Here is an 11,187-nt window from a genome sequence, read left to right as displayed (position 1 = left end):
AGCAAAAAAGTTACAGACCATTGTGTTAAGGGTACAATTTGCTACAACTTTTGTAGTAAAAGTTTTTCTGTATTGTGCTCCGGATACCGTTTTTTTTCAACACTCTTGTAATTTCCACATTTTTGAAAAACTCTGCTCATTGATGCATCTGGGAGCAAAAAAGTTACAGACCGTTGTGTTAAGGGCACAATTTGCTACAACTTTTGTAGTAAAAGTTTTTCTGTATTGTGCTCCGGATACCGTTTTTTTTCAACACTCTTGTAATGTCCACATTTTTGAAAAATTGTGCTCATTGATGCATCTGGGAGCAAAAAAGTTACATACCGTTGTGTTAAGGGCACAATTTGCTACAACTTTTGTTGTAAAAGATTTTCTGTATTGTGCCACGGATACCGTTCTTTTTCAACACTCTTGTAATGTCCACATTTTGGAAAAATTGTGCTCATTGATGCATCTGGGAGCAAAAAAGTTACAGACCGTTGTGTTAAGGGCACACTTTGCTACAACTTTTGTTGTAAAAGATTTTCTGTATTGTGCTCCGGATACCGTTTTTTTTCAACACTCTTGTAATTTCCACATTTTTGAAAAATTCTGCTCATTGATGCATCTGGGAGCAAAATAGTTAGAGACCGTTGTGGTAAGGGCACAATTTGCTACAACTTTTCTTGTAAAAGATTTTCTGTATTGTGCCCCGGATACCGTTTTTTTTCAACACTCTTGTAAATTCCACATTTTTGAAAAATTCTGCTCATTGATGCATCTAGGAGCAAAATAGTTAGAGACCGTTGTGGTAAGGGCACAATTTGCTACAACTTTTGTTGTAAAAGATTTTCTGTATTGTGCCCCGGATACCGTTCTTTTTCAACACTCTTGTAATTTCCACATTTTTGAAAAATTCTGCTCATTGATGCATCTGGGAGCAAAATAGTTAGAGACCGTTGTGTTAAGGGTACAATTTGCTACAACTTTTGTAGTAAAAGTTTTTCTGTATTGTGCTCCGGATACAGTTTTTTTTCAACACTCTTGTAATTTCCACATTTTTGAAAAATTCTGCTCATTGATGCATCTGGGAGCAAAATAGTTAGAGACCGTTGTGTTAAGGGCACAATTTGCTACAACTTTTGTTGTAAAAGATTTTCTGTATTGTGCCCCGGATACCGTTTTTTTTCAACACTCTTGTAATTTCCACATTTTTGAAAAATTCTGCTCATTGATGCATCTGGGAGCAAAAAAGTTACAGACCATTGTGTTAAGGGTACAATTTGCTACAACTTTTGTAGTAAAAGTTTTTCTGTATTGTGCTCCGGATACCGTTTTTTTTCAACACTCTTGTAATTTCCACATTTTTGAAAAACTGTGCTCATTGATGCATCTGGGAGCAAAAAAGTTACAGACCGTTGTGTTAAGGGCACAATTTGCTACAACTTTTGTAGTAAAAGTTTTTCTGTATTGTGCTCCGGATACCGTTTTTTTTCAACACTCTTGTAATGTCCACATTTTTGAAAAATTGTGCTCATTGATGCATCTGGGAGCAAAAAAGTTACAGACCGTTGTGTTAAGGGCACAATTTGCTACAACTTTTGTTGTAAAAGATTTTCTGTATTGTGCCACGGATACCGTTCTTTTTCAACACTCTTGTAATGTCCACATTTTGGAAAAATTGTGCTCATTGATGCATCTGGGAGCAAAAAAGTTACAGACCGTTGTGTTAAGGGCACACTTTGCTACAACTTTTGTTGTAAAAGATTTTCTGTATTGTGCTCCGGATACCGTTTTTTTTCAACACTCTTGTAATTTCCACATTTTTGAAAAATTCTGCTAATTGATGCATCTGGGAGCAAAATAGTTAGAGACCGTTGTGGTAAGGGCACAATTTGCTACAACTTTTCTTGTAAAAGATTTTCTGTATTGTGCCCCGGATACCGTTTTTTTTCAACACTCTTGTAAATTCCACATTTTTGAAAAATTCTGCTCATTGATGCATCTAGGAGCAAAATAGTTAGAGACCGTTGTGGTAAGGGCACAATTTGCTACAACTTTTGTTGTAAAAGATTTTCTGTATTGTGCCCCGGATACCGTTTTTTTTCAACACTCTTGTAATTTCCACATTTTTGAAAAATTCTGCTCATTGATGCATCTGGGAGCAAAATAGTTAGAGACCGTTGTGTTAAGGGTACAATTTGCTACAACTTTTGTAGTAAAAGTTTTTCTGTATTGTGCTCCGGATACCGCTTTTTTTCAACACTCTTGTAATTTCCACATTTTTGAAAAATTCTGCTCATTGATGCATCTGGGAGCAAAAAAGTTACAGACCATTGTGTTAAGGGTACAATTTGCTACAACTTTTGTAGTAAAAGTTTTTCTGTATTGTGCTCCGGATACCGTTTTTTTTCAACACTCTTGTAATTTCCACATTTTTGAAAAATTCTGCTCATTGATGCATCTGGGAGCAAAATAGTTAGAGACCGTTGTGTTAAGGGTACAATTTGCTACAACTTTTGTTGTAAAAGATTTTCTGTATTGTGCCCCGGATACCGTTTTTTTTCAACACTCTTGTAATTTCCACATTTTTGAAAAATTCTGCTCATTGATGCATCTGGGAGCAAAATAGTTAGAGACCGTTGTGGTAAGGGCACAATTTGCTACAACTTTTCTTGTAAAAGATTTTCTGTATTGTGCCCCGGATACCGTTTTTTTTCAACACTCTTGTAAATTCCACATTTTTGAAAAATTCTGCTCATTGATGCATCTGGGAGCAAAATAGTTAGAGACCGTTGTGGTAAGGGCACAATTTGCTACAACATTTGTTGTAAAAGATTTTCTGTATTGTGCCCCGGATACCGTTTTTTTTCAACACTCTTGTAATTTCCACATTTTTGAAAAATTCTGCTCATTGATGCATCTGGGAGCAAAATAGTTAGAGACCGTTGTGTTAAGGGTACAATTTGCTACAACTTTTGTAGTAAAAGTTTTTCTGTATTGTGCTCCGGATACCGTTTTTTTTCAACACTCTTGTAATTTCCACATTTTTGAAACATTCTGCTCATTGATGCATCTGGGAGCAAAATAGTTAGAGACCGTTGTGTTAAGGGTACAATTTGCTACAACTTTTGTAGTAAAAGTTTTTCTGTATTGTGCTCCGGATACCGTTTTTTTTCAACACTCTTGTAATTTCCACATTTTTGAAAAATTCTGCTCATTGATGCATCTGGGAGCAAAATAGTTAGAGACCGTTGTGTTAAGGGCACAATTTGCTACAACTTTTGTAGTAAAAGTTTTTCTGTATTGTGCTCCGGATACCGTTTTTTTTCAACACTCTTGTAATTTCCACATTTTTGAAAAATTCTGCTCATTGATGCATCTGGGAGCAAAAAAGTTACAGACCATTGTGTTAAGGGCACAATTTGCTAAAACTTTTGTAGTAAAAGTTTTTCTGTATTGTGCTCCGGATACCGTTTTTTTCCACACTCTTGTAATTTCCACATTTTTGAAAAATTCTGCTCATTGATGCATCTGGGAGCAAAATAGTTAGAGACCGTTGTGGTAAGGGCACAATTTGCTACAACTTTTGTTGTAAAAGATTTTCTGTATTGTGCCCCGGATACCGTTTTTTTTCAACACTCTTGTAATTTCCACATTTTTGAAAAATTCTGCTCATTGATGCATCTGGGAGCAAAATAGTTAGAGACCGTTGTGTTAAGGGTACAATTTGCTACAACTTTTGTAGTAAAAGTTTTTCTGTATTGTGCTCCGGATACCGTTTTTTTTCAACACTCTTGTAATTTCCACATTTTTGAAAAATTCTGCTCATTGATGCATCTGGGAGCAAAATAGTTAGAGACCGTTGTGTTAAGGGTACAATTTGCTACAACTTTTGTAGTAAAAGTTTTTCTGTATTGTGCTCCGGATACCGTTTTTTTTCAACACTCTTGTAATTTCCACATTTTTGAAAAATTCTGCTCATTGATGCATCTGGGAGCAAAAAAGTTACAGACCATTGTGTTAAGGGTACAATTTGCTACAACTTTTGTAGTAAAAGTTTTTCTGTATTGTGCTCCGGATACCGTTTTTTTTCAACACTCTTGTAATTTCCACATTTTTGAAAAATTCTGCTCATTGATGCATCTGGGAGCAAAAAAGTTACAGACCGTTGTGTTAAGGGCACAATTTGCTACAACTTTTGTTGTAAAAGATTTTCTGTATTGTGCCACGGATACCGTTCTTTTTCAACACTCTTGTAATGTCCACATTTTGGAAAAATTGTGCTCATTGATGCATCTGGGAGCAAAAAAGTTACAGACCGTTGTGTTAAGGGCACACTTTGCTACAACTTTTGTTGTAAAATATTTTCTGTATTGTGCCACGGATACCGTTTTTTTTCAACACTCTTGTAATTTCCACATTTTTGAAAAATTCTGCTCATTGATGCAACTGGGAGCAAAAAAGTTACAGACCATTGTGTTAAGGGTACAATTTGCTACAACTTTTGTAGTAAAAGTTTTTCTGTATTGTGCTCCGGATACCGTTTTTTTTCAACACTCTTGTAATTTCCACATTTTTGAAAAATTCTGCTCATTGATGCATCTGGGAGCAAAAAAGTTACAGACCGTTGTGTTAAGGGCACAATTTGCTACAACTTTTGTTGTAAAAGATTTTCTTTATTGTGCCCCGGATACCGTTTTTTTTCAACACTCTTGTAATTTCCACATTTTTGAAAAATTCTGCTCATTGATGCATCTGGGAGCAAAAAAGTTACAGACCATTGTGTTAAGGGCACAATTTGCTAAAACTTTTGTAGTAAAAGTTTTTCTGTATTGTGCTCCGGATACCGTTTTTTTCCACACTCTTGTAATTTCCACATTTTTGAAAAATTCTGCTCATTGATGCATCTGGGAGCAAAATAGTTAGAGACCGTTGTGTTAAGGGCACACTTTGCTACAACTTTTGTTGTAAAAGATTTTCTGTATTGTGCCACGGATACCGTTTTTTTTCAACACTCTTGTAATTTCCACATTTTTGAAAAATTCTGCTCATTGATGCAACTGGGAGCAAAAAAGTTACAGACCATTGTGTTAAGGGTACAATTTGCTACAACTTTTGTAGTAAAAGTTTTTCTGTATTGTGCTCCGGATACCGTTTTTTTTCAACACTCTTGTAATTTCCACATTTTTGAAAAATTCTGCTCATTGATGCATCTGGGAGCAAAAAAGTTACAGACCGTTGTGTTAAGGGCACAATTTGCTACAACTTTTGTTGTAAAAGATTTTCTTTATTGTGCCCCGGATACCGTTTTTTTTCAACACTCTTGTAATTTCCACATTTTTGAAAAATTCTGCTCATTGATGCATCTGGGAGCAAAAAAGTTACAGACCGTTGTGTTAAGGGCACACTTTGCTACAACTTTTGTTGTAAAATATTTTCTGTATTGTGCCACGGATACCGTTTTTTTTCAACACTCTTGTAATTTCCACATTTTTGAAAAATTCTGCTCATTGATGCATCTGGGAGCAAAAAAGTTACAGACCATTGTGTTAAGGGTACAATTTGCTACAACTTTTGTAGTAAAAGTTTTTCTGTATTGTGCTCCGGATACCGTTTTTTTTCAACACTCTTGTAATTTCCACATTTTTGAAAAATTCTGCTCATTGATGCATCTGGGAGCAAAAAAGTTACAGACCGTTGTGTTAAGGGCACAATTTGCTACAACTTTTGTTGTAAAAGATTTTCTGTATTGTGCCACGGATACCGTTCTTTTTCAACACTCTTGTAATGTCCACATTTTGGAAAAATTGTGCTCATTGATGCATCTGGGAGCAAAAAAGTTACAGACCGTTGTGTTAAGGGCACACTTTGCTACAACTTTTGTTGTAAAATATTTTCTGTATTGTGCCACGGATACCGTTTTTTTTCAACACTCTTGTAATTTCCACATTTTTGAAAAATTCTGCTCATTGATGCAACTGGGAGCAAAAAAGTTACAGACCATTGTGTTAAGGGTACAATTTGCTACAACTTTTGTAGTAAAAGTTTTTCTGTATTGTGCTCCGGATACCGTTTTTTTTCAACACTCTTGTAATTTCCACATTTTTGAAAAATTCTGCTCATTGATGCATCTGGGAGCAAAAAAGTTACAGACCGTTGTGTTAAGGGCACAATTTGCTACAACTTTTGTTGTAAAAGATTTTCTTTATTGTGCCCCGGATACCGTTTTTTTTCAACACTCTTGTAATTTCCACATTTTTGAAAAATTCTGCTCATTGATGCATCTGGGAGCAAAAAAGTTACAGACCATTGTGTTAAGGGCACAATTTGCTAAAACTTTTGTAGTAAAAGTTTTTCTGTATTGTGCTCCGGATACCGTTTTTTTCCACACTCTTGTAATTTCCACATTTTTGAAAAATTCTGCTCATTGATGCATCTGGGAGCAAAATAGTTAGAGACCGTTGTGTTAAGGGCACACTTTGCTACAACTTTTGTTGTAAAAGATTTTCTGTATTGTGCCACGGATACCGTTTTTTTTCAACACTCTTGTAATTTCCACATTTTTGAAAAATTCTGCTCATTGATGCAACTGGGAGCAAAAAAGTTACAGACCATTGTGTTAAGGGTACAATTTGCTACAACTTTTGTAGTAAAAGTTTTTCTGTATTGTGCTCCGGATACCGTTTTTTTTCAACACTCTTGTAATTTCCACATTTTTGAAAAATTCTGCTCATTGATGCATCTGGGAGCAAAAAAGTTACAGACCGTTGTGTTAAGGGCACAATTTGCTACAACTTTTGTTGTAAAAGATTTTCTTTATTGTGCCCCGGATACCGTTTTTTTTCAACACTCTTGTAATTTCCACATTTTTGAAAAATTCTGCTCATTGATGCATCTGGGAGCAAAAAAGTTACAGACCGTTGTGTTAAGGGCACACTTTGCTACAACTTTTGTTGTAAAATATTTTCTGTATTGTGCCACGGATACCGTTTTTTTTCAACACTCTTGTAATTTCCACATTTTTGAAAAATTCTGCTCATTGATGCAACTGGGAGCAAAAAAGTTACAGACCATTGTGTTAAGGGTACAATTTGCTACAACTTTTGTAGTAAAAGTTTTTCTGTATTGTGCTCCGGATACCGTTTTTTTTCAACACTCTTGTAATTTCCACATTTTTGAAAAATTCTGCTCATTGATGCATCTGGGAGCAAAAAAGTTACAGACCGTTGTGTTAAGGGCACAATTTGCTACAACTTTTGTTGTAAAAGATTTTCTTTATTGTGCCCCGGATACCGTTTTTTTTCAACACTCTTGTAATTTCCACATTTTTGAAAAATTCTGCTCATTGATGCATCTGGGAGCAAAATAGTTAGAGACCGTTGTGTTAAGGGTACAATTTGCTACAACTTTTGTTGTAAAAGATTTTCTGTATTGTGCCCCGGATACCGTTTTTTTTCAACACTCTTGTAATTTCCACATTTTTGAAAAATTCTGCTCATTGATGCATCTGGGAGCAAAATAGTTAGAGACCGTTGTGGTAAGGGCACAATTTGCTACAACTTTTCTTGTAAAAGATTTTCTGTATTGTGCCCCGGATACCGTTTTTTTTCAACACTCTTGTAAATTCCACATTTTTGAAAAATTCTGCTCATTGATGCATCTGGGAGCAAAATAGTTAGAGACCGTTGTGGTAAGGGCACAATTTGCTACAACTTTTGTTGTAAAAGATTTTCTGTATTGTGCCCCGGATACCGTTTTTTTTCAACACTCTTGTAATTTCCACATTTTTGAAAAATTCTGCTCATTGATGCATCTGGGAGCAAAATAGTTAGAGACCGTTGTGTTAAGGGTACAATTTGCTACAACTTTTGTAGTAAAAGTTTTTCTGTATTGTGCTCCGGATACCGTTTTTTTTCAACACTCTTGTAATTTCCACATTTTTGAAAAATTCTGCTCATTGATGCATCTGGGAGCAAAATAGTTAGAGACCGTTGTGTTAAGGGTACAATTTGCTACAACTTTTGTAGTAAAAGTTTTTCTGTATTGTGCTCCGGATACCGTTTTTTTTCAACACTCTTGTAATTTCCACATTTTTGAAAAATTCTGCTCATTGATGCATCTGGGAGCAAAAAAGTTACAGACCATTGTGTTAAGGGTACAATTTGCTACAACTTTTGTAGTAAAAGTTTTTCTGTATTGTGCTCCGGATACCGTTTTTTTTCAACACTCTTGTAATTTCCACATTTTTGAAAAATTCTGCTCATTGATGCATCTGGGAGCAAAAAAGTTACAGACCGTTGTGTTAAGGGCACAATTTGCTACAACTTTTGTTGTAAAAGATTTTCTGTATTGTGCCACGGATACCGTTCTTTTTCAACACTCTTGTAATGTCCACATTTTGGAAAAATTGTGCTCATTGATGCATCTGGGAGCAAAAAAGTTACAGACCGTTGTGTTAAGGGCACACTTTGCTACAACTTTTGTTGTAAAATATTTTCTGTATTGTGCCACGGATACCGTTTTTTTTCAACACTCTTGTAATTTCCACATTTTTGAAAAATTCTGCTCATTGATGCAACTGGGAGCAAAAAAGTTACAGACCATTGTGTTAAGGGTACAATTTGCTACAACTTTTGTAGTAAAAGTTTTTCTGTATTGTGCTCCGGATACCGTTTTTTTTCAACACTCTTGTAATTTCCACATTTTTGAAAAATTCTGCTCATTGATGCATCTGGGAGCAAAAAAGTTACAGACCGTTGTGTTAAGGGCACAATTTGCTACAACTTTTGTTGTAAAAGATTTTCTTTATTGTGCCCCGGATACCGTTTTTTTTCAACACTCTTGTAATTTCCACATTTTTGAAAAATTCTGCTCATTGATGCATCTGGGAGCAAAAAAGTTACAGACCATTGTGTTAAGGGCACAATTTGCTAAAACTTTTGTAGTAAAAGTTTTTCTGTATTGTGCTCCGGATACCGTTTTTTTCCACACTCTTGTAATTTCCACATTTTTGAAAAATTCTGCTCATTGATGCATCTGGGAGCAAAATAGTTAGAGACCGTTGTGTTAAGGGCACACTTTGCTACAACTTTTGTTGTAAAAGATTTTCTGTATTGTGCCACGGATACCGTTTTTTTTCAACACTCTTGTAATTTCCACATTTTTGAAAAATTCTGCTCATTGATGCAACTGGGAGCAAAAAAGTTACAGACCATTGTGTTAAGGGTACAATTTGCTACAACTTTTGTAGTAAAAGTTTTTCTGTATTGTGCTCCGGATACCGTTTTTTTTCAACACTCTTGTAATTTCCACATTTTTGAAAAATTCTGCTCATTGATGCATCTGGGAGCAAAAAAGTTACAGACCGTTGTGTTAAGGGCACAATTTGCTACAACTTTTGTTGTAAAAGATTTTCTTTATTGTGCCCCGGATACCGTTTTTTTTCAACACTCTTGTAATTTCCACATTTTTGAAAAATTCTGCTCATTGATGCATCTGGGAGCAAAAAAGTTACAGACCATTGTGTTAAGGGCACAATTTGCTAAAACTTTTGTAGTAAAAGTTTTTCTGTATTGTGCTCCGGATACCGTTTTTTTCCACACTCTTGTAATTTCCACATTTTTGAAAAATTCTGCTCATTGATGCATCTGGGAGCAAAATAGTTAGAGACCGTTGTGTTAAGGGCACAATTTGCTACAACTTTTGTAGTAAAAGTTTTTCTGTATTGTGGTCCGGATACCGTTTTTTTTCAACACTCTTGTAATTTCCACATTTTTGAAAAATTCTGCTCATTGATGCATCTGGGAGCAAAAAAGTGACAGACCGTTATGTTAAGGGCACAATTTGCTACAACTTTTGTTGTAAAAGATTTTCTGTATTGTGCCACGGATACCGTTTTTTTTCAACACTCTTGTAATGTCCACATTTTTGAAAAATTGTGCTCATTGATGCATCTGGGAGCAAAAAAGTTACAGACCCTTGTGTTAAGGGTACAATTTGCTACAACTTATGTAGTAAAAGTTTTTCTGTATTGTGCTCCGGATACCGTTTTTTTTCAACACTCTTGTAATTTCCACATTATTGAAAAATTCTGCTCATTGATGCATCTGGGAGCAAAACAGTTAGAGACCGTTGTGTTAAGGGCACAATTTGCTACAACTTTTGTTGTAAAAGATTTTCTGTATTGTGCCCCGGATACCGTTTTTTTTCAACACTCTTGTAATTTCCACATTTTTGAAAAATTCTGCTCATTGATGCATCTGGGAGCAAAATAGTTAGAGACCGTTGTGTTAAGGGCACAATTTGCTACAACTTTTGTTGTAAAAGATTTTCTGTATTGTGCCCCGGATACCGTTTTTTTTCAACACTCTTGTAATTTCCACATTTTTGAAAAATTCTGCTCATTGATGCATCTGGGAGCAAAAAAGTTACAGACCGTTGTGTTAAGGGCACACTTTGCTACAACTTTTGTTGTAAAAGATTTTCTGTATTGTGCCCCGGATACCGTTTTTTTTCAACACTCTTGTAATTTCCACATTTTTGAAAAATTCTGCTCATTGATGCATCTGGGAGCAAAAAAGTTACAGACCATTGTGTTAAGGGTACAATTTGCTACAACTTTTGTAGTAAAAGTTTTTCTGTATTGTGCTCCGGATACCGTTTTTTTTCAACACTCTTGTAATTTCCACATTTTTGAAAAACTCTGCTCATTGATGCATCTGGGAGCAAAAAAGTTACAGACCGTTGTGTTAAGGGCACAATTTGCTACAACTTTTGTAGTAAAAGTTTTTCTGTATTGTGCTCCGTATACCGTTTTTTTTCAACACTCTTGTAATGTCCACATTTTTGAAAAATTGTGCTCATTGATGCATCTGGGAGCAAAAAAGTTACAGACCGTTGTGTTAAGGGTACAATTTGCTACAACTTTTGTTGTAAAAGATTTTCTGTATTTTGCCACGGATACCGTTCTTTTTCAACACTCTTGTAATGTCCACATTTTGGAAAAATTGTGCTCATTGATGCATCTGGGAGCAAAAAAGTTACAGACCGTTGTGTTAAGGGCACACTTTGCTACAACTTTTGTTGTAAAAGATTTTCTGTATTGTGCCCCGGATACCGTTTTTTTTCAACACTCTTGTAATTTCCACATTTTTGAAAAATTCTGCTCATTGATGCATCTGGGAGCAAAATAGTTAGAGACCATTG

The sequence above is a fragment of the Onthophagus taurus genome, unplaced genomic scaffold (genome assembly GCF_036711975.1).
Source record: "Onthophagus taurus isolate NC unplaced genomic scaffold, IU_Otau_3.0 ScKx7SY_22, whole genome shotgun sequence".
Taxonomy (NCBI): domain Eukaryota; kingdom Metazoa; phylum Arthropoda; class Insecta; order Coleoptera; family Scarabaeidae; genus Onthophagus; species Onthophagus taurus.
This window is presented reverse-complemented; position numbering follows the sequence as displayed.